The 23,569-nt window shown below is 40.5% G+C and overlaps 1 protein-coding gene across 1 annotated transcript in view; it reads right to left on the reverse strand.

Annotated features, from left to right (window-relative positions):
- The window catches only part of LOC138836949 (contactin-associated protein-like 3), a 138,129-nt gene extending 115,676 nt beyond the window's left edge, over window positions 1–22,453 (reverse strand). Inside the window, exons 1-2 of the mRNA XM_070035649.1 lie at window positions 22,378–22,453; window positions 4,749–4,859 (exon numbers count right to left, since the gene is read on the reverse strand). The gene's annotated coding sequence lies outside the window, so the exon portion shown is untranslated. The remainder of the gene's footprint in view (window positions 1–4,748; window positions 4,860–22,377) is intronic.
- Window positions 22,454–23,569: the final 1,116 nt, after the last annotated feature.

Raw genomic sequence — 23,569 nt, forward strand, 5'->3', positions numbered from 1 at the left:
TTTGTTTTTTTTTTTTTGGTTTTTGGTTTTTGGGGTTTTTTTTGGTCCGGTCATGGGCCCTGAACTCTGGGCCTGGGCGCTGTCCTTCAGCTCTTCAGCTCAAGGCTAGCGCTCTACCACTCTTGAGCCACAGTGCCACTTCCAGCTTTTTTCTTTTTTGCTTATGTGGTGCTGAGGAATCGAACCCAGGGCCTCATGCATGCAAGGCAAGCGCTCTACCACTGAGCCACCTTCCCAGCCCATGAGGTTTTTTTTAACAATTCATTTGACCCAGGCATACCTATATTACAGGAGAAGCCAGACTGAACACAAAAAATAAAACCAAGGGCTGGGAAGGTGGTTCAGTGGTAGAGCGCTTGCCTTGCATGTTTGAGGCCCTGGGTTTGATTCCTCACCACCACATAAGCAGAAAAAAAAGCCACAAGTGGCACTGTGGCTCAAGTGGTAGAGCACTCACCTTGAGCTGAAGAGCTGAGGGACAGCACCCAGGCCCAGAGTTCAGGCCCCACGACTGGAAACTCCCCCACCAAAAAAAAAAAAGTAAAACCAAGCCAGGCTCAAGCCTCTAATTCTAGCTACTTGGGAGGCTTAAGGATCACAGTTAAAAACCAGCCCAGGCAGAAAAGTCTTCAAAACTCTGTTGTAATTAAGCTGTAAAAAGCAGGTTTGGAGGCATGGTTCAACAGGTAGAGGACCAACCAAGGACCTGAATTCAAATCTCAGTAAGAGCAAAAGCAGGGAGAAGGAGAGAGAGAGGTTGAATTCCGGTTATATAAAGGTTCGGTAGTGGTAACTAAATAATAAGCATAACTAAAACATCAGAATATTGCATTCATACATGTATGGGATATTTTGACACTGTTGAACAAATGTGAGAGGTTCAAAAAAGAGACTATTCCCTCTGAAGCAATATGATGTTATTGTATTTCAAACTCTTAATTATTGTATTTCTTTAAACTTCCCTTGCTTCAAATATGCAATTATAGGTGGCAAAAATCTTTTTGATATGCCTAGTGCACTGGAAAAGGCTCATTGTGCTGTCATTTCCAGCGTCTGCTGTTTATAGACATACGCGATCATTATTTCATTCCGTGAGACTTCCACCTTAACCTGCAAATGCTACCATGATGCCTGTCAGAATAATCACACTGATTTTAGCTTCAAGAATGTGCATTTGCAGGCCAGGCGCTGGTGGCTCACACCTGTGATCCTAGCTACTCAGGAGACTGAGATCTGTGGGTCATAATTCAAAGCCAGCCCAGACAGGAAAGGCCCTGAGACTCTTAGCTCTAGGAAACCAGAAGTGGTTCTGTGGCTTAAAGTGGTAGAGGAAAAGAGCTCAAGAATGTGCTCTTTCAGTACAGTCATTCTAATTTGCAAGTATTTAGTACGTATTTTATAAGGATCTAAACACAGGAGTTTGGAGGTTCCCATCATAAAGGAAAGACACACGTTTAAAAAGATGGGAATACTAATCATTTTGATGGATCTTTGTACATTGAAAACATGTAATGCATTGTCACAATGTACCCCATAAATGTGTACAGTTACTATGCACATTCTTTTTAATTAAGAACTATGAACTGATTGATTAAAGTTCATTATACTAAACTATAAAAACACAGGAAGCAAAAAACATACTTAAGTAATTACATTCTAATGTGCCCAGAGTTCACAGTAATATCTTTCTTGGCAAATGCAAAGCAGCTTTGAATTATTCTTCATAACTTAGGAAATTTTGGTGATAAAATTGTATCTTTTCTAGCTTTCTTATCAAATGAGAATAAATAACTTGGTTTTATCAGTACATTGATTTCTGCAGTTCATGCATTCTTTATTAAGAAAAAGGGACAAACTAGTTTAGAATCCAAGAAGCATAAACAGAGACACATCCACAATGTCAATGTTGATCCTATGAGTCTTTCATAGTTACCTTCTTTGTAATAAACTATTCCATGGTTTTACATAGTTCTCTCATCCCTCATGCTAGTACCAAACTCCATAGTTGTTGGGCTTTTTAATATAATTTTATTATTATATTCTTGTTTATGTGGTACTGAGGAATTGAACCCAGGGCCTCATGCATGCTAGGCAAGCACTCTGCCACTAAGCCACATTCCAAGCCCCAAACACACTTGTTTTTCAGGGTATTTTTCCCTCAGTTAGATACAAAGTACTAGGCTGTACAACTGGAAGTTTATTTGTTTTCTGTCTGTTAATATTTAACTCTGAGATATTTTTTTATACTCCACAGGATAAAGGCTTCAATGTCTGTGACATGGGGTCATTTATTTGTTGGTTTAATTATTTATGATCAGCATACTTATTTAGTAGTGCTTCCATAAACCATTCTAAATCTAATAAAGGATCTTAAAACTCTAGAGATTATCTATAGCCTCCAATAAATCATCTTCAATTTGCATTTCCTTTGTTGAATATCGCCAGCTACCATAAAGGGAGGGCAGGGTGATCAAAATCATTTTTTTTTAATGACAAAAAAAAAAGAATTGTAATCAACTCAGTTGACAGCTAACTAAAGAAATAAAATCGACCAAATCTTTTTCAGTCACAGAAAACTAAATTGTATTAAGATAGATATCATGGTTTGGCATGAAATGAGTTGCAGAGATACGAACTAAAAAGAAAAATATCTCCATAATGAAGGATTTCTCAGTCCTGCTCATAAGTACAAAGCATGACTTGACATCAAGAGGAGCTGTGGGTTGTAATGACCCTTGTTCTTGTTAAGTCTCTGCTCAGTACCAATCAGTTTCCATAATAATAGTCATATTCACTTAGGTTCAGTAGGAAAATTATCAACAGAAAAAAAAAACCACCCAAGTCTTACCAATGAATGAGATAGCAGACTTAAATCTATTTGAGCTAATATGTTATTTGCATATTTATAGTATTTGTATATTTGCAAATGTATTAGCATAATACTTTTGAGCAAAGGGGAAAGTTAAGTTGTGCACATTTCATAACCATATTGCCTGTAACAAAACACCATAATATATTAATTTGGTCCAGGGTACAAAACAATAAATTTTCTCAAATAGGGAAAAAACACTATAAGCAGCAGAAAGGAAAAGAAGAGAAATTCACAATTATAATAAAGAAGGAATAAGAAAATAGGGGAATATAATATTTATAGCACACTGTTTTGCAACTTTTTCATACACACCTAGTAAATATTTTTGTTGATGCGCAAATTCAATTTCTTGGGAATTTATTCAGAGAAGTGTTAGTGTTTGCTTGAAAAAAAAATGCCAGTCGGGGCTGGGAAGGTGGCTCCATGATAGAGTGCTTCCTTTGCATGCATGAGGCCCTGAGTTCGATTCTTGAGCACCACATAGACAGAAAAAGCCAGAAGTGGCACTATGGCTCGAATGGTAGAGTGCTAGCCTTGAGCTGAAGAGCTGAAGGACAGCACTCAGGCCCAGAGTTCAAGCCCCACGACCGACAAAAACAAAAAACAAAAAGAAAATGCCAATATTATACCTCTACTTCATATGTGTATTTCAAAGTTGCCTATATTAACATAGTGTGTTAGTCAGCTTTCCACTACTGTAAGAAAATACATTAAATGATAAACTTTTTTTTTAAATGTTTATTTTGGCTTATAGTTTCAGAGCTGTCAGGCTAAGGTTGCTACAAAATGAAGGAAGTGAGGGAAGGAGGGGGTTGAGTGAGAATGTTGATAGGGTGATGCTGATCAACATGCACTGCATTCACTAATGCCTTTGCTGAATGGCAGCACCTTCGTACAACCACTTAAAGACCATAAAAATGCTTCATAAAACAAAATAAACGAGTAAGTGCTTCTTTAGAGCCAAACACTAGTACCTCATGCCTATAATCCCAGCTACTTAGGAGGCTGAGAATAGGATTACAGGATCATGGTTCGAGGCCAGCAAAGACAGAAAAGTGCACAAGACTTCCTTCTCAACCCATAGCAAGACCACAGTGGTGAACACCAATCACTCCAAGTTATACGCGAGATTAAAATTAGGAGGACCATGTTGTCAGGTCAGCCGAAGCAGAAAATTCTTTGAGACTCTATCTCCACCAAGGAAAGGAAACTGTATGCAGTGGTCCACACCTGTCATCCTTACAATGACAGAAAGCCTACACGTAGGCTGATTACAGTGCAGAAACCTGTCAGAGTAGCAAGTTGAGAGGCCTATCCTAAAAATTTCTAAATGAAGAATGATGTGGGAGGTGTAGCTCAACCGTTAAATACCAGCCTAGAAAACTCAAAGCCCTGAGTTCAAACCCCAGTACCACCACACACACACAAAAAGGTTCTCTACTCTGCCAATTTCCTCACCCAGAGAGGGCTACTTAAATCATCTGAAGCAGTGTACACAAGAAATACATACTTCAGGTGAAGAAGAAAGAGGAGAAGGAGAAGAAAGTGGAGGGGGGGAGGAGATAAAACTTTAAGACAAACTAAAAGGCACAAAAGATTTTAAGTCCTTAAGTAAATATATAAATGTTAAAATGATAATCTAAGAAGTTTAAATACTGGCAAAGTCATTTGTGATTGTTGCAAAGCTCAGGAAGATAGTACAGAGAGGCCTGGTTAAACCAGGGTGACAAAGTGATCGATTTATTCATGCCACATGCATTCCCAGAGTTCCAGAGATCTCCTTGTACAAAGCAGCATTGGATTATCATTATTTTATTAAGGGAAAATCGAATGCAATTCACCAAAGCTCAACATAAAGCAAAAAAAGCACACTCACCATCTCTCCGATTAAGCTTGGCGAACCCAGGGCCGTGGCTGCTGGACAGGTCCGAGGAGCTGCTGAAGGAGGACCAGGGCAAGGCAGAGGCCAGGGGACTGTCACAGTCATCTGCCGGGAAATGACACCACGCGTTAACACACACGCTAAGCTCAAACAAAGCGGATGTCTGTCTGTCATTCTTTCTTTCTCTTTCTTTCTTTTCTTTCCTTTCTTTCTTTCTTTTTTCTCCTTTCTCTCTCTCCTCTCTGTTTCTCTGTCTCTCTGTCTCTGTCTGTGTCTCTGTCTGTGTCTGTCTCTCTGTCTTTCTGTGTGTCTGTCTCTCTGTCTCTGTCTCTCTGTCTCTCTGTCTCTCTCTGTTTCTCTCTCTCTGTTTCTCTCTCTCTGTTTCTCTCTCTCTCTCTCTCTCTCTCTCTCTCTCTCTCTCTCTCTCTCTCTCTCTCTCTCTCTCTCTCTCTCTCTCTCTCTCTCTCTCTCTCTCTCTCTCTCTCTCTCTCTCTCTCTTTTGTGTAGGTCCTGGAGCTTGAACTCAGGGCCTGGGCACTGTCCCTGAGATTCTTTTTCTCAAGGATAGCACTTTATCACTTGCGCCACAGTGCTACTTCCAGCTTCTTTCTAAGTAGTTTATTGAAGATAAGACCCTCACAGACTTTCCTGCTTGGGCTGGCTTCGAACAACCTCAGATCTTGGTCTCCTGAGTAGCTAGGATTACAGATGTGAGCCATCAGCACCCAATAATTTTCACTATTTCTATTTCAGCATAATTTCCAGTGCAATTCTTCAATTCTCTGTGTGTGTGTGTGTGTGTGTGTGTGTGTGTGTGTGTGTGTGTGTGTGTGTGTGTGTGTGTGTGTGTGTGTGTTCCAAAACTGGGGCTTGACTTCAGGGCCGGAGCACTGTCCCTTAGCATTTTCACTCAAGGATGGCACTCTACCACTTGAACCACGGTTCCATTTCTGGATTTTTGGTGGTCAACTAAAGATAAGTGTCTCAGGTTTGTTTGCGCAGGCTGTCTTCAAACTTCAATTCTCATATCTCATATAAACATATATATCTTTATATATATTTTTATATATATGTATATATACATATATATATTTATACCTATATACATATATATATATATATATATATATATAAATCTATGTAACCTCCATCATAATGGAGATGTAAAACAGGTCAATTAACCCTCAAAATTCCCTCATGACACATCTCATAAATTCTGAGTGTACCAATAACCAGGGTATCTGGGTGTACCAATAACCCAATACTACTTTAAATTTGATCCTTGATATGTTTTTCTCATGTGAGGGGGGGTACATGCATGCCAGTATTGGGACTTAAATTTGGGTCCTTGTACACTCAGTTGCCTTTTTAAATTTTTTCTATTGTTATTATATAAAGGTGATATACAGAGAAGTCATAGTTACATAAGTCAGGTAAATAGTACATTTCTTTTTGGACAATGTCACCCCTTCCCTTGCTCTCTCCCAGTTTTTCCCCCCTGTCTCCATCCACAAGTTGTATAGTTCATTTTTGACATCATGTCTAGTGAGTACCACTGCTGCATTTGTTCATCCTTTGTCCTTCCATTTCTGTGCCTCCCCTTACACTCCCAAAGACAGATAAATGATCAAACAGAACAGAAAGAAAACAAAAACAGGAAAAAAGAAAATAACTTCTTTTTTTCCATTTCCTGGAGTTCATTTCTTCTGTCAATATTATTTTATTGTCAAGGTGGTGTACAGAAGGGCTACATAAATATGTGCATGTGATCGGACACACATAGGCATTGCACCTTTCTATTCCTGTCCTAAGAGTATCCTCCTTTGATCTCACTGTGCGTAAATGTCTAGAAACCTGTATAATTTATTATGTCCCAGTGTATTTTAGATCTAGCTTCGGTGTATCACTTCAGCATATCAGCTTAACTCAAAACTGGCACTCTGCCACTTTAGCCACACCTACAATTCTGGCGATTGGCTAATTGAGATAAGTATCTCATAGCTTTTTCTGTCCAGGCTGAACAGTGATCCTCAGATCTCAGCCTCCTGGAAAACTAGTTCTCTGGCCATATATATAACTCCTGTTGAGTATACAGTCAGTTGAGTATTTCAGAAACTATTTTATTTATTTTATTTACTTATTCACTTTGGTGCCGACACTGGGGTTTGAACTAAAGGCCTCATGTACTCACTTGACTTTTTCACTCAAGGCTGGCTCTCTCCCACTTCAGCCACACATCTGCTTCCAGCTTTTCACTGGCTAATTGAAGATAAGAATCTCACAAATCTGAGCTTTCTTTGAACCATGATCTTCAGATCTCAGCTTCCTGAGTTGCTAAGATTACAGACATGAGCTACCAGTACCACATTAATGAATTATTTTTCTTTTGGCTCTGCTATTTGTTATATATCAATTATTTCAAAAGCTGCTAGATTTAATTTGTCTAACAATTGTAACACAAGGCAATTGTTATAGGAAAAATGTCAATAACTCATCTTGAAGCGTGTATTCTATAATATGGAAAACAGTATTTCACTGCTTAGTTAAAAAATACAAATATTTGATATGGAAGCATTTTTCTACATATTTTTACCTAGAAATGATGATGTTCCATGGACATAAATTGGACATTTAGCACATGAGGAATATCAAGTATTTTCTTTTTTCAATTTTTATTTATTTGTTTTTTTTAATCTGTCATGCAGCTTGAACTCAGGGCCTGGGCACTATCCTTGAATTTGTTGCTCAAGACTAGTACTCTACCACTTTGAGCCAAGGTTCCACTTCTGGTTTTCTGGTGGTTAATTGGAGATAAGAATTTCCCAGACTTTCCTGCCTGGGCTGGCTTTGAACCATGATCCCTGGATCTCAGACCCCTGAGTAGCTAGGATGACAGGCAGATGACACCAGTACCACAGAAAGCCAACCATGGAAAGAGGCAGTGCTGTTCTTAGAAATTTTCTCTCTTCAGGGCTTCCTTCCATGTTCCCCTCACTTGCAGGACCCCAGTGGCGCATTCTTCATTTCCCTAGCATAATTCTCAGCATCCACTGGCAGAGGATTACCAAGAATTACCAAGAATTCAGCAAATATATTAGTGGTCTGAGAAAAAAGTAATTACCTAACTCATTAAAACAGTTTAAGTTTCCTTACTCCCCCCACCAAAAAAAAACATAGCATTTTATATTTTTGCCTTTATACTTCTTTATTTGGAGTTTTCATTTGTTTTTGAGCTAATATGCATTTGTAATATGAAGAGGTTTCATTGTGACAGCCCCATACATGCATACACAGCATACTCTGAACAAATTCATCCTCTTCTACCACATTCCCTCCCCCCCCCCCCGCCTTTTCCCTCTTGTTGTCAAACAGCAATTTGGTGGGTTTCATTATGCTGTCTTTGTATATAAGTGTGTAACGTATTTCCATCCTCTTCACCCATTGGTATCCTTCCCCACCACTCACCCCCATGTATTCCCCTAAGATATTTATGCCCCATAACATCATCTTCACCATCATCATTTTAGATCTAGAATAAACAAGTAAGTGAAAAGTTGCATTCTTTGGCTTGTTGAGCTCAACATGATCATCTCCAATTCTATCCATTTTTTCTGAAAATTACATCCTTCCATTTTTCTTTATAGCTTAGCAGTACTCCATGGTATGTGTAAGGATGTGTACCGTATTCATCCACTCGTTCGTTGTAGGACACCGTGGCTGATTGTACAGTGTGGCTATTGTGAGCCGGGCCATGAGCCCCATGGCTGTGCAGGTATCTCTCTTATCTCCTTTGGATATGTGCCCAAGAATGACATGGCTGGATCGTAAGGTAGGTCAACTTTTAGGGTTTATTTATGTATTTATTTATTGAGGAGCCTGTCTATTGATTTCCATAGTGGCTGCACTGTTTTACTGAGAACCTGCTGAGCCTATTCTGTGTTACTCTATGATGTATAAAACAGTAGCTTTAAGGTTGTTCCTAACCTTCACCCACTCTATTGCTTAAAACAGTAGTTTCAGCCTAAGCTACTCCATTGAGTGTATAAGTGCCAAAAACAGAATGACTGCACAGCTTATTAATATGTAACCAACTACCATCTGTCCCCATGACACACACTGATAAATAATTTATTTGTGCCAGTAAACAATCACATTGACAAACATATGAAATGATACCAGAACCCCAGACACATGCATCAATCACCTCAGGTGTAACTCCCTCATCTGGGACTACAAAAAGAAGAGTGTCCCAAGACGGATGTGTGGACAGGCACACGCAGGCCAGTACCAAGTCACCTATCAGCCAACACAAAGGCTCACTGCCTCTGTTTCCAGACACTGGAGCTCACCGCCCATTTCACCACCAGGTCTGCATCTCACAGCCCTGGGCCCGGAACAGCTGTGCATCTGTGGTTCATAGGACTTCTCATCTAGTGCCCTTCAGAGATGGTTTTCTGGGCCAGCTCGCTACCAGTGCCTCCAGCACACTCCTCTGAGTTTTGTGCAGTGTAATGTGTGATTTGAGCATGAATATTAGTAATTAAGATCAGAATCAAAGAACTCCATGTTGTCAGTGGCTAAGACTATCAAGTAACAGCAGTAGTACTTGATTAATTAACACCAGTGAAACTGACATCACTTGTGAATTTGTGATTAGTCATAAACTCTGACCAGAATTTCTGACATAACTCACAACATTTACATGTCTTCGAATAACATATGATGTCTCCTTTCCCTTCCTGCTCCCCAAATCCTGGCCAGCATTTGCTTTTTGTCTGTTTGATGATTTCAATGCTGACTCAGAATCTCGGTGTCATTTTGATCTCCATTCCTTTTAGGGCTAAGGATGCTGGATATTTCTTTGTTTATTATTATCTTTAAGTAGATGTATAAAGGGGTTTCAATTCAAGGTGTCAGTTGTAAGTATAATGCATTTGATCAATGTCAGCCTCTTTCCCCCTCATCTCTTAGACATTCCTTCATGTATTCCAGAGCAAAGCTAGGCCTGAAGAAGGTCTGGCTATATCTGTCTATCAGTCACATTGGAGTCTTTTATGTTTTGCAGGTCTAACTGTACTTACAATCAAGTGTATGCTGTCATACTAGCAGTATGCTTCTCATTCTTAACCAACATGTTCAGATCCTCCTGTGGGATCAGAAGCTCTTTGAAAGCACAATACAAGTCTTATAGGACTTTATAATGTAAATAGCATGCACTCCAAAAGCTAGTATATGCTTAGTAAACTTCTACTGAACATTTACTAACTGAATAAGTAAATAAACAGAATTATCATTAATCTGTAAATTTAATTAAACTTAGTCTTTCTTTATCGTTAGATTGAATTCTTTCATTCAAGTTCAAAGACAAGATCCCTAGAGACAGCTACAATTTGTATCTCTAAGATGATCTCAAAAGAATGTCAGAAAATGATGTAATGGTAATGTCCTTGTTTTTCCCTTTACTTGGTTTCTCCTTAATTAATTTAATTAATTAATTTCCCATCTACGTGCTCCACTGATCTAGGGTAATTTCCTACATTATGAAGGTTGGAGTCTATAAAGGGGAGCTGGAAACAAAGTTATTGAAAATTTCAATTTCCCCTTTCGAAAATTCAAGAGTCAATAACTTGTGTTTGCCAAGGACTCAACCTATAATGAAAAAAAAAATTCTAGGCCCAGGCTTGAAGCAATATGCTCTTTAGAAAGGCAATAAATTTTTATCAAATAAAAGAACATGCCTGGTACCTAGTCTTGTTCCTGTTATTTTCTTATCATTTCAAATTCTGTAAACAATATCCTTTGCTATTTGGAGTGAAGAGGCCCGAACTTCATCCAGTTTACCTGGAAGTTTGGTTAAGTCTCTCTGTATTTTCTTTCAGCTGGCTCAAACAGAGGGTTGTAGGGTCACAATACACAGTTACAAAGATGTGCACTATTTAATACTTTTCCTCTCCACTTAAAGGTAGGAATTCATTGCCACCCAATTGTATTTAGTTATTATTATGATAGCTTATCATGACTGAAAATAATACTTTTTAAAATGCCAGGTGCACCAGGCACCAGTGGCTCACACCTGTAATCCTAGCTACTCAGGAGGCTGAGATCTGAGGATTGAGGTTCAAAGCCAGCCCAGGCAGGAAAGTCCACGAGACACTTATCTCCAATAAACCACTCAGAAAACTGGAAGTGGCACTGTGGCTCAAGTGGTAGAGCACTTTCCTTGAGCTGATGAGCTGAAGAATGGTGCCCAGGCCCAGAGTTCAAGCCCCAGGACCAACCAAAAAAAAAAAAATATGCCAGGTGTCAATGGCTCACACCTGTAATGCTAGCTACTCAGGAGGCTGGGAGTTGAAGATTGCAGTTCAAAGCCAGGCCAGGCAGGAAAGTCTGTGAGGCTCTTATCTCCAATAGTCTACTCAGAAAAGCCAGAAGTGATGCTGTGGCTCAAGTGGTAGAGCACTAACCTTGAGCACAAAGAGGCACAGGGATAACTCCAGGCCCCGAGTTCAAGCCCTGGACCAGGGGAAAAAAAAAAGGAGGAAGAGCACTTGGCCTTGAGCTCTCGTTCAGTCTCATTCAGCTTTTTTGCTTTCAGCTGAAGCTCTACCATTTAAGCCATGCTTCCAGTTCCAGAAATTTGCTAGTTAATTAGAGATAAAAAGTCTCTCAGACTTATCTTCTTGGGCTCCAAACTGTGATCAATGGATCTCAACCTCCTGAGTCACTAGAATTATAGGCATGAACACTTCTGGGGTTCTTTTATACTTATTAGACCAGAGTGAACATCCTTTAAAGACCTCAAGTGCTGAGCTGATTGACAACTGTACTCCTATCAAAACAAATAGATTTGAAGAGCAGAACGTTAGTAAATCGCAGTATATCCAGCACTCAGGAGGTTGAAACCTAAGCATTGGGAGAGGCAGGCCAGTTGGGGGCTACATAGTAAGTTTCAGGCTAGGCTGAGCTGCATTGCAAGATTCTGCCTCAAAACAAAGGAGCGAATGAACAAACTAGCGACAACAAAAGATCGTATCTATATGTATATTATATATACAAATATTTATAAGTACACATTTATATTATATACATATATGTATATATTTTTATAGATGCACACATATACACATACACATATACATATTGGTGAATATGTGGAATAGGAGTAGTGCATTAGCTAAGGGTTAAACTATGCTTGAGAGAGAAGTAGAGATGAACCGCTAGGGAATCCCTCTTACCACGTGCTATATCACATCTTAAGTTACTATCTTGAAGAGATATGTGGGCCAGGATGGACTTGGCCCCCCTTTCCCTAGACTTGCCGATTTGGTCTTGGTGCTGTGCCTCCTAAAGACCCCTTCACCCCACTCTGTGGACTTGACTTGTCCCCGGACCCTTGTCTAGGGTCACTCACCTTTTGTCCTCTTCCCTACACACATGCTCTGAGCGTGCTTGCTGGTATGGGCCTTGCTGCCTATGAATGATTTGAACCAGGAACGATTTTTCCATTTTCTATGACATTGAGGCCATCGAAGTTAGACTATGAGCTTCATACAAATAAACACTGGTTTCATAGTTATACTACACGTTTTTAAAAAATGTTTTTGAATGGCAAGTCATGGTTATATTAATTTAGGCGGCTTGATGTGATATTTTAATAAATATGAAACAAATATGTATGATGTACAGTGACATACAGAGTCATTTTTTAAGATAAGATCTTGTTATATAGCACAGGCCCACTTCAGCCTCCCAAGAACTAGGATTATAAGCATGCGCCACCACACCCAAATGGGTACACTAGATTAAATACTCACACAGCCTACTATTGAAGAATTCAATAAATGGTTGCCCTTTGTTATCACCAGATGGACTGAAATAATTTTCATTCCTCCCGCTAGAATCCAAATAAAACAGTCAAATGTTCCGAGACATTGAAGTCCTGAGAGCATCTTGATTAGGCAACGTGCACTAAGACCATAGCCAAGCTCTCCATAATTCAATACATCTGGCTGGCAGAACTGAAAACTGTTAAGAACAGATCAACACCAAGTTTATTTTCACCAGAACTGCAAAGGAAGTAATTACATAATGTACAGTGTGCATCAATTTAAGCATTTTAATTTGATGATCTACTCTGTAGTCATTTTAAAAAAATAAATGGAAGAACTGTTTGGACAAGTGGTGAGATGCAGGAAACAGGGTAGAAAACCAAGTAGGAGAAAACAATAGCTGAGGAGAAACTCAGAGTGAGGTATCGTGCAAAATCCAACCCAGCTCCTGACCCACAGAGAGGGCTCACTGTGTATCAGTGCCATGGATGTTGGGCTTTTCTATTTAAAAAAAAATAGTAATGGTAATAAATCTCTATATCAGCACCAAGGGATGGTGGCTCATGTCCGTAATCTTAGCTATTCCAGAGGCCAAGATCATAGTTCAAAGCCAAGCCAAAACAGGAAAGTCTGCCAGACTCTTTATCTCCAATGAACCACCAAAAATCTGGGAGTAGAGCCACAGCTCAAATGGTAGAATGCCAGCTCAAAGCAAAAAATAAAATAAAATAAAAACCAAACGCAAAACCAAAAAAACAAAGGGACAGCACCCAGGCCCTGAGTTCAAGCCCAAATACCAACACACACACAGAGACACACAGACACACAGACATAGACACACACTTATATGATGATACCCTGAGTTCAGACCAGTTTCAGTATTATTAACTATAAATAAATAATTATATATATATATATATATGTCTTGCAATGTAGTTATATTTTGTTATTTGGATAAGCTTAAAATCAATTTTAATGGCAAATGTTTTGACTAATGTATATGATGTGAGAATAAGTTAAATCTATTTTTTGTGAGACTTACTGTTAAATAGAAAAAGGAAAACAACAGTGAAATGGATTTCTGTACAGCTATTTGGCATGAAGCAGAAAAGAACACACAATAAAACTGGTGGGCAGAATTAAAATAGGAACCAATTAAAAGAGATTATCAATTCGTTATTATCATAAACATAGCTATAGCTATAGGAAAGTAATCAAAATAAAAACAAAGTTGGGCTTTTAATAGATAGCAATAAACAATACATTCTATATCTCTCTGAGACTTGACAGGATTAGGGTCTGAACCAAAATTTAACTGATGAGGAACTTTGGTCTTATCAATGACAGCCAAGGGAACGTCGACTGCATCCAGTCTGTACCAGGTTGTAACAGATGCTATGATCTCATAGGCCATAGTGTTGCATTTAATAGGTATTTTCCAAACTTCACTTTTAAGAGTATCCCTAGGAGCAAGACTGACATCAGCCATTTTTTTTCAGCCTAAAGCCATAAACTTACAAAGTATCAGACCATGTTTGCTAGTCTGTACTTGACTTTACTATGATTATTAAAAGAGAAATGTCAAAAGTCCTTGAGAAAACAACCAAAATAGCATCTCAGAATTTACTGTGCCAGACAGGATATCCTGAGAGTAGACAAATATTTCAGACCTCAGAAGGATGATTTCAGATCTCCAGGAAAACAGTAGACATAAAACCATAAGAATGCATCCTGTGCGTGAATTCCAACTCTAGTGTTTGAGTATGATGTTTAAAGGAAAACTGAATTTCAGTGTTCTGATCTGAAAAGACAACATCCAGGAAATATTACTAATTTTGAAGACCCCACAATATACAACCTATATTCATACTCATGAATGAAAGGAACACTATCCACCTGAAAATCCTGGGGGGCAAAATCCAGGGGAAATCTCCAGTAAAAAAAAAAAAAAAAAAGGAGATGTGGGGAAAAGAAGCAAGAACATGCTATTTTCATTTTCTTTTCTTTTCTTTTTTTTTTTTTGGTCTGGTCATGGGGCTTGAACTCTGGGCCTGGGCACTGTCCCTCAGCTCTTCAGCTCAAGGCTAGCGCTCTACCACTTGAGCCACAGCGCCACTTCCAGCTTTTTTCTTTTTGCTTATGTGGTGCTGAGGAATCGAACCCAGGGCCTCGAGCATGCAAGGCAAGTGCTCTACCACTGAGCCACCTTCCCATCCCCTTTCATTTTCTTTTCTTTTTGTCTTCTTTGTTCATTTATCTATCTTTGGGAGGGTAATGGTAGGACAAAGGGTGAACAAGTGAAGTAGTGATACTCACTAAACACGGTGCTGAAAAAGAACTCTACAACTTGTGGGTGGGAATGGGAGGGAAAAACTGGGAGAGTCCGCAAGAAGGGGTGACACTGTCCAATAAAGAAATGTACTGTGTACCTAACTTATGTAACTGCAACCCCTCTGTACATCTCCTTTATGATTACAATAAAACTTAAATTTATATTTGTTTTAAGAGTTACAAAATTTGGCTGGCACTGATAGCTCACACCTGTAATCCTAGCCACTCAGGAGGAAGAGCCAGCCAGGGCAGAAAAGTCCATCGGACTCTTATCTCCAATTAAATACCAAGAAAGCTGGAAGGGAGCTGTGGCTCAAGTGCTAGAGTGTTAGCCTTCAGCAAAAAAGCTCAGCAACAGTGCACAGATCCTGAGTTCAAGCCCATTATCAGTGTGCGCACGCACGCGCACACACATACACACACACACACACACACACACAATGCTGAAAAAATTATAAATGCATACTGATAAAAAAGAACAAGATCAAAGAAGGTGCAGGCCCACTTTTTTTGGGGGGGGGCTAAAACTCATAAAGACAAAGGGGAAAATAGAAATCTCTAGCCAGGTGCCAGTGGTTCACACCTGTAATCCTAACTACTTAGTGGGATCCCAGTTCAAAGCCAGCACAAGCAAAAAATAAAATAAAAAGTCTGTGAGACTCCAAATATACCAAAAAATCCTGACGTAGAGCTGTGGCCCAAGTGGTAGAATATTAGCCTTGAACAGAAAAGCTCAGGGACAGTGCTCAGGCTCTGAGTTCAAACCTAGGACTGCACCTGCACACATGGGCATGTGAACACACACACACACACACACACACACACACACACACACACACACACACACACACACACACACAACTCTTGCAAAGCAATCTGCTTACTGCAGTAACAGAGGCCACCAAGGAACTGTGGACTTGCCGATAAGCAAGAGGTAAAAGTGAGGTTGGGTGTTTCAGAAAAAAAAAAATCTAACAAAATATGCAAAGCTACAGTGACAGGAAAAATTCCATTCCTAGCTGAAATAAGACTGAATTGGTATAGAATGAAAGAAGGGAGTGACAGCACAGAAAAAGATGATGAGGTAGGATATGACCATACTGATTTGCTTTTCCTAGCACTTAAAATTAATATTGGGGAAAAAAACCTGTAGCATGAAGGTAAAACTTGCTTTCCAAATATCAATGGGTTAACATTGAATAAGTATACAGATTAATTCTGCAGACCAATACATCAGGATTATAAGCAACACTATATCAGGTCATCTGTACATAGTTTCACACCTGCTCCCACTTTTTTGTGGGTTTTTTCTATTTGTTTATTTTTGGTGCCAGTCCTGGGGCTTGAACTCAGAGCCTGGGCACTCACCCTGAATTTCTTGCTCAAGGCTAGCACTCTTAAGCCCCAGCTCCATTTCCAGTTTCCTAATGATTCACTGGAGATAAGAGTCTCATGGCTTTCCTGCCAAGGCTGGCTTCAAGCCTCAATCCTCAGACCTCAGCCTGGTGAGTAGCTAGGATGACAGGCATGAGTCACTGATACCCAGCTAGTTTTGCCCCTTTGGTGGCTACATTACCCTACCCAGCTCATCAGTGGTAACTTCATAGCAATTTCCTGTGTACCAAGCCTCTCCTCTTCTCTCTTTCCCCCTTTTTTTTCTCTCTCTCACTCTCTTTCTCCTCTCTCCCACTCCCTTGGAATCTTAGATGTCCTGAGATTCCAGATCTCCAATAGCTATTCACTCAATATTCCTCACCCAAGAGCACGTGGTTGAAGCCCCAGAGTGGCAGGACAAGAAGGGGGTGAGTGGTTCTCCTCCATTTCGAGGAAGGCAGTTCGGAAATACGATATTCGCTCTCCCTGCAGCTTCCACGGCCTGCTCAGAGGCCCTCCTTCCCTTCCCTTCACTGGCTTTTTCCTTCTCCAGTGTCCTCTTTCCAGTCCCCATACTTCTTCTACTTTCCAAACAAGTCAACCTGTGCATTCAAGCATCTTAGACTCAGACTTCTGGGGAAAGTCTGGGCAGGGGAACAACCTTCTCAGAATGGGAGATGAGTGATATTTTAGATTATGGCCTAACATACAGGAGGAAAATCAGAGATGGGGCTTCCAGGGAGCCAAAGAAGAGGGAAAGGATACCTACACTGGCTAGCAACACATGCAACACACACACACACACACACACACACACACACACACACACAATGGGTTGCAGTAAAAGAGAAGAGCCTCCAGTTTAGGAAATGGAAATTTTTCCCCAGGCAGCAAGTATCACACGCTTTGCTTGCTTGTGAAGGGTGAAGAAGTATTAGAGACCCATGAAGAATTATTACCCAATGTATATAATCAGTCTTCTCACCAATTAAATGTGTTGCTTACAAGAAAAACAAGTAAAAAATAGAGTTAATTCAACACAACTCATTATGCCACTGAAACTAATCTTTGAGAGCCCTGGGTTTATTAATAAGTATCTTGTGCTTATTATTATACGTGAGGAATATTAAAGTGATCGTCAAATTATTACTTATAATATCTGGAAATGGGCGTGACATATTTATAGTTGCATTCCAATTTTAGAAAATTATGTGGGTTCCTGTAACTATTCATAAACAATAGGAATAGGAAGAAGTAAATTTGCTACTATTTTAAAATGTCACCCAAATCCCATTCTCTTGGAGAAACCCAAGACCTTTTTCAAGGTTTAGCAAAGTTTGCAAATTTCAGGCTCTGTAACAAGCTGTGTTATAAAATTTCATAGGCTCGAGGGCTTCCTTAATTAACTCTGGACCTGTTCCCTAGTGCTTACAGCTGTTCCCATTAGCGCAAGGAATATATGTGCACATGGAAAAGGACAATTTGTATCACCCCACATATATTTTCTATTCAATATTATATTTTAATGATTTTTGAATTATTTCAAACAAAGAAGTATGTCATCTTCAAGTAATCTCCAATTTACAAAGCAGATAGGAAAACTATGTTAAAAAAAATCCCCTCATTCCCAGCTACTTCAATGTGCATTTCCTCCACAAAGATATTCTCCTACATAACCATAGTCAGATCAGCATGGTGCCAGGGGTAGTAACTTTCACCAGCTCCCAAGAATATCCTTTGTGAACACTAAGTATCCAGTCCAGAATCTGGCATAATAAATCAGCATTTAGTGATTTCTCAGCCTGTTTTGGTCTGAAATACCTCTTTACCTCAGTCAAATTCTGAGGGAAACTGGCCACTCAATGAGTGTCTTCTGTCAGGCGACTCAGCCACCCAGAGTGAGTGGCTGACTACCTGGAAACCCCCACTGAATGGCTTTGTGTCTACATTGTTCAAGAAGTAGAAGGAAGAAGAGAAGAAGCTGCCAGTGGTCTTGCTCAAATTCATGATCAAATTAAAATGTTAAGGCTGACCCTGGGAGCTACTGTGTGTACTCTGTGAAGTTTCTATCGTTTGGAGGAAGTGAGTAAAGGCAATCGGCACTGTGTTTTTAATCAAGTACCATTTGACATTAAATGAAGAGTCTGTTACTCATCTGCAAATTCCTCTTCTTTTTTAAATGGTATTACTAAAAGGTCCAAATGGAAGCATCTGTTAAAATAATTATTCCTAAGCCGTAGGAAGCAATTTTCCTGCCACATACACCATATCACATCATAAATGAATTTCCATGCTAAACCACATAGTCTATGGCAGGTTTTTTTTCTCTATGGGCTGGTGAAATTGGAAAACATAACAATTTGTGGCGGGGGTGGGGACAAGAAATGATGTAAATTTTAAAGTATTTTTAGCAAAGCAATGAATAAATTAATCCACTGAAAAGTTACATTAAAAGCCTGGTGTAGTAGTGCATGCTTTTCATTCCAGCACTCAAGAGACTGAAACAGGAGGATTATGAGTTAAAGACCTGCCTGGAATACACAGCAAGACACTTTCTCAAAACAACAAAAGAAGTGAAAACAAGTAAAAGTCATAGTAAAGGCTATTGCTCCACGTTTCTACCAATTATGGGCATGTCTGTAAAATCTGCATCCTTGGGGTCAAAATAAAGAGAAGGAAGAATGCTCTTTTTATTCTTGTTATAACTTTCAGATGCCAGCTGAAGGCAATAAGTAGTCTTTCACTCGATGTTAGGCAGGAGGACCAGGGGCAGGATAGAGGGAACTCTGAGACAGGTTGAGTGTAACCCGCCTCGGGATTGGGCACCAAGTTTGACTGACCCAAGGTACACTGTGCTATTCTCCCCACCATGTGCTGATGTACAGCAAGAAATGGTCACAGGGTGAAGATGGCTGTACCATGAAGCATATAGTCAGGTCTTTGCTCGTGTTCTTTGGTGACAAATGAGAGAACCAACAACAGCACAAAGAAACTGTAAACTCTACCAGGGAGTTGGGCATTTCCAAAATCTTATAACCACTTCCATGCCACGCATGAGTTCAGAAGGAAAACCGAGACTCGTTTAGTGCTTTTAGGTCCTCAGACACTAGCTTAAAATGCAAAACTGTAGCTTATTCTAGATATGTCATCTTCAGAAAAGTGAGAAGAAGAGGAGAGGAGGGGAGAGCAAGAAGGGAAGGAAAGAGGAGTAGAGGGGAGAGGGAAGGAGAGAAGGGTAGGAGAGGAAAAGAGAATAAACATGAAAAAGTCAAAGAGAAATATATATATCCCTTCAGGTAGACTCCTAATCTAAAATTTCCCTGTTTAACAGATCAAGAAGCATAGAATCCTTGAATGTCACATGTCTAGCTTGCCTTTCTCAGCCATCCATTTCAGGCTGGTGACTCTTTCCTGCCCTTAGCCACAGGTTAAGGTGGGCGACAGAAGTTCACTTCTGAAAAACCCACAATAAATTGCACAAGCAAGTCCTAGTGCCTTCATCATCAGGAGATTATTTTGTCATCAATGTCGTCGGCAACCCAGATCATTTAATTTTTCTTAGTTAAATATCTGTAACTGGAAGAACTATCCAATCCTAAAGGTAATGGTAAAAGAATGTGTTGAATACGTAGGTAACAATTCCTCAATTGAATGAAAGATCCTACAAAACTACCATTGGAATTGTGTCAAGCAGAGATGGCTAGACACAAGTTTAGTGGTCGGCCTATTTTCAGCATTGACCCAGGTATTCTATTCAGTTTCAGCCTCCTGCTCTTCCACAGACAGCAGTCCCTGTGCTGGGTGTCTCTGATTCACTCCTGTAGCCCTGGCTACTCTGGAGGCTGAGAACTGATGATCGAAGTTCGTAGCCAGCCCACTCAATCAAAGAGACTCTTATCTTTAACTGCCAAAAAGCCAGAAGTGAAGGTCTGGCTCAAGTAGTAGAGTGCCAACCTTGAGCAAAAAGCTAAGGGACAGGGCCCAGCCCCTAAGTTCATGCCTCTGTGTGCCACACACACACACACACACACACACACACACACACACACACACACACACACACACACACACACACACACACACACACACACAGAGTAGAGCATTCACTGTAACACTTCTGCTGGCTTCTTAATCCTTCCACTGGATTCTAAACAAAATAACAGCAAAACAACTCATGCTTCCAGCAAAAATGTAATTCCAATATGGATAAAAACCAGGAAAGAGAGCTTCGCTTTCCTCAAAGAAGGGCTTTTAGAAACCTTTTAGGAAGTAGTAAGAGTGACCTCTAGTGACTTATTTTATTGATTGTATCCTACCAGGGGGCGATTCAATCACTTTACTCTTCCACACATTTCCCTTTCATGTATGTATTGGAGGAAAGCCAAAGTTTCTAGCACAGGACCCAAGGAATTTCATCTGATCTCAATATGCATCTTTCATTTGACAAAGCCCTCCTCACAAAACCAAATAAAATTTCAATCGGAAACATGGCTCCAATATGTGACCCAAAAGATAGGAAACTTATTTTTAAGAGTAAGTACTAAGTGTCAGATGTAGATGTGATTGGATGACCATGTCCAGTGAGCAAAGGGCAGGCTCACTTGAGACTTGGGGGGGGGGGGGCGGGGAACAACTCAACTGTGCCCAACTTCCTAATAATGGCTTAGGGAAATGCTGAAAGCTAACTCTGGTAACTGCAGTATTCTAAGTTTCTGAATATTAGCTTTTATCTACTGACTTCACAAAAGATGTAAGGAGGAGGAAGAGGAAGAAGAGGAGGAAGAAGAAAGGGCAGGGGAGGGGGGAGGAGGAAGGGAAGGCTGCAGGTACACAGAAAAATGAAAGTGATTTTGATTTCAATCTCATGGTTAGATCAAATTAATCAAGAAAGGATACATCTCTCAGATAGAAATTTATCCCAAGCTAAAAAATGCTTGTTTAAGCCAGGCGCCTAGATATTCAGGACACTGAGATCTGAGGATCAGGGTTCAAAGTCAGCCCTGGCAGGAAAGTCCATGAGACTCTTATCACCAATTAACCACCAAAGAGCTGGAAATGGAGCTGTGGCTCAAGTGGTAGAGCACTAGCTTTGAACACAAAAGCTCAAGGATAGTTTCCTGGCCCTGAGTTCAAGTCCCAAGACTGGCACCAAAAAAAAAAAAAAGTTTTATTGTTTTGATGTAGGACAAAACAAGATTGCATGGGATTGAACTACTGTGAATATCATGGCTATGTGAGAATATGGCCCATTTTAGAAATAAAAGCTTCTTAAATTTTTTACTCAATCAGAAACCAGGCACTCAAGGACATAGTCTGGAAAATGTGAAATATTTTCATCCAGAGAAGAATCATTTTGAAGATCACTAGAAAGACTAAGTTTACCTTTAAGTATGAACTTTTTACTCTTGTTAGTATTAGAAATGAATGCCCCTGGCAAGGGAGTGTTCCAAGGGTTTTTGCCCTTACTACTTTAGGCAGGTTATTAAATTTGGATTCTAAGATTTAGATTACAGATACTAAATCCTTATTTGGAACCCAATAGTTAAATTTCAACTTAACCCTAAATCTGTCCAGGTCTGAAAAACTATCCGCGGTTAATGTCTAAATTGATGCAGTATGATGTAATGCCTGCCAGTAATTTCCCTGATAGACTTTAATTCCTATAAAGTACTATGCTCCTAGGAGAAGAATCAATGACAGACATTGCAGACTAATCCCTTGCCTTGATACTCCTTTTTGGTGTCTTTTTTTCCCCTGAAAACCTTCTCTTTCCGTGAACCTTCGCATCAATAGATTAAAAAGTCAAATATGAATCATCTATTTCGGTCTTCCCCACGAGAGGCAAGTCTATAGCCAACAAAAACGAACTATTTCTTTTTTCTTTTTAGGTTGCAATTCAGTAGGGGTGGGAGGAGGGAGATCTCTTTGAATTATTTTTTTTTCTTTTTCAAGATGCACACTTCGCAGTTCCAGATCCAAATATCACCCGTCATAAAATACAAAGTTTTCTAAAGAGCTTAGTGTTAAGTTTCCAGCCCCCATCCCCACCCCCCCCACCCCACTCCCTCCACCCCGTTCGCTGCACTTACGTGGATTTCCAGCTACTCCTGGGTTCCCGGGCTGGGAAAGCAGCTGCGGCAGCAGCAGGGCGAGGAGGAGGAGGCGAGCTCTGGCGGAGGCCATGCTCACTTTGGTTGGGCGCCCAGAAGATCCTTGGGAGAGAGGCTGCTGCTCGCCTGGACTCCTGCGCTCCTCCCTCCTCTCTCTTTCTCTCTCTCTTCCCCCCCCCCACCCCTCTCTCTCTCTCTCTCTGATTCACACACTAGCCGAGGAGAAGCCCCAGCCTTGGCTTGAGCTTCAGGCACCCTCCGATCCCTCCCCAGCACCCCCCTAGAACCGCGACCGCCACCTCCTTTCTAACCCACACGCCAACCTGCTCCCTGCGCGCGCTCGGCCGCGCACACCGCCACTCGCACCTGGCCAGGGAGGGGACCGGCTCGCGGCGGGTCCCCCAGCACGCGCCCCCCTCGAGATGGCAGGTGACAAATGCCGGTCTGGAAAGAGGCAGAAGCCCCCACCCACACCCCCTGCACCCACCGATCTCCTGCTACCCCGACACACCTGGACCTGCCCCGCTCCCCTCTCCTCCCCCCACCCCTCGCCCAGCAGGGGCGCGGGCGACAGATTGCCTGACTCACGCCTCTGGCTGCAAGTTAAGAAGCCCTGGCAGTCATTACTGGGCTGATCATTGAACACAAGGAGCATCTAGGAAAAAAAATTATACATATATACATACATACATACATACATATATATATATAACAATTCTCTGCTTCGGTTCTAAAAAGAAGAAGAAAAAGAAGAAGGGTGGACCAGGAATAACTCTAAGCAGACAGACACCACAGTTCCATTCTTGCACTTCTGCTGGGAACTCTGACTGTCAAGGAAGCTCAGAAGCACCCCCCTCTCCTCCCCCCCTACCCCCCCCACCCCCGCCAGGGTTGTCCCAGGGAAAGGATAGACTCTGCCCGAACACTAACTTATATATATATATATATATATATATATATATATATATATATATATATATATATATATATATATATAATTGTAAAGGTACTGTACAGTAGGCTTACAGTTACATGAGGAAGATAATGAGTACATTTCCTACCTAGCATTGAACAGTTATTTTTGCTTGTTTGTTTGGGTCCATGGTGCATCTATATTTTTCCTTAAATTTTTTTTTAGTATTTCCTTAAAATACTATTTAATCTTAATACT

The sequence above is a fragment of the Dipodomys merriami genome, unplaced genomic scaffold, assembly GCF_024711535.1.
Source record: "Dipodomys merriami isolate MVZ:Mamm:240054 unplaced genomic scaffold, mDipMer1.0.p SCAF_26, whole genome shotgun sequence".
Classification (NCBI taxonomy): domain Eukaryota; kingdom Metazoa; phylum Chordata; class Mammalia; order Rodentia; family Heteromyidae; genus Dipodomys; species Dipodomys merriami.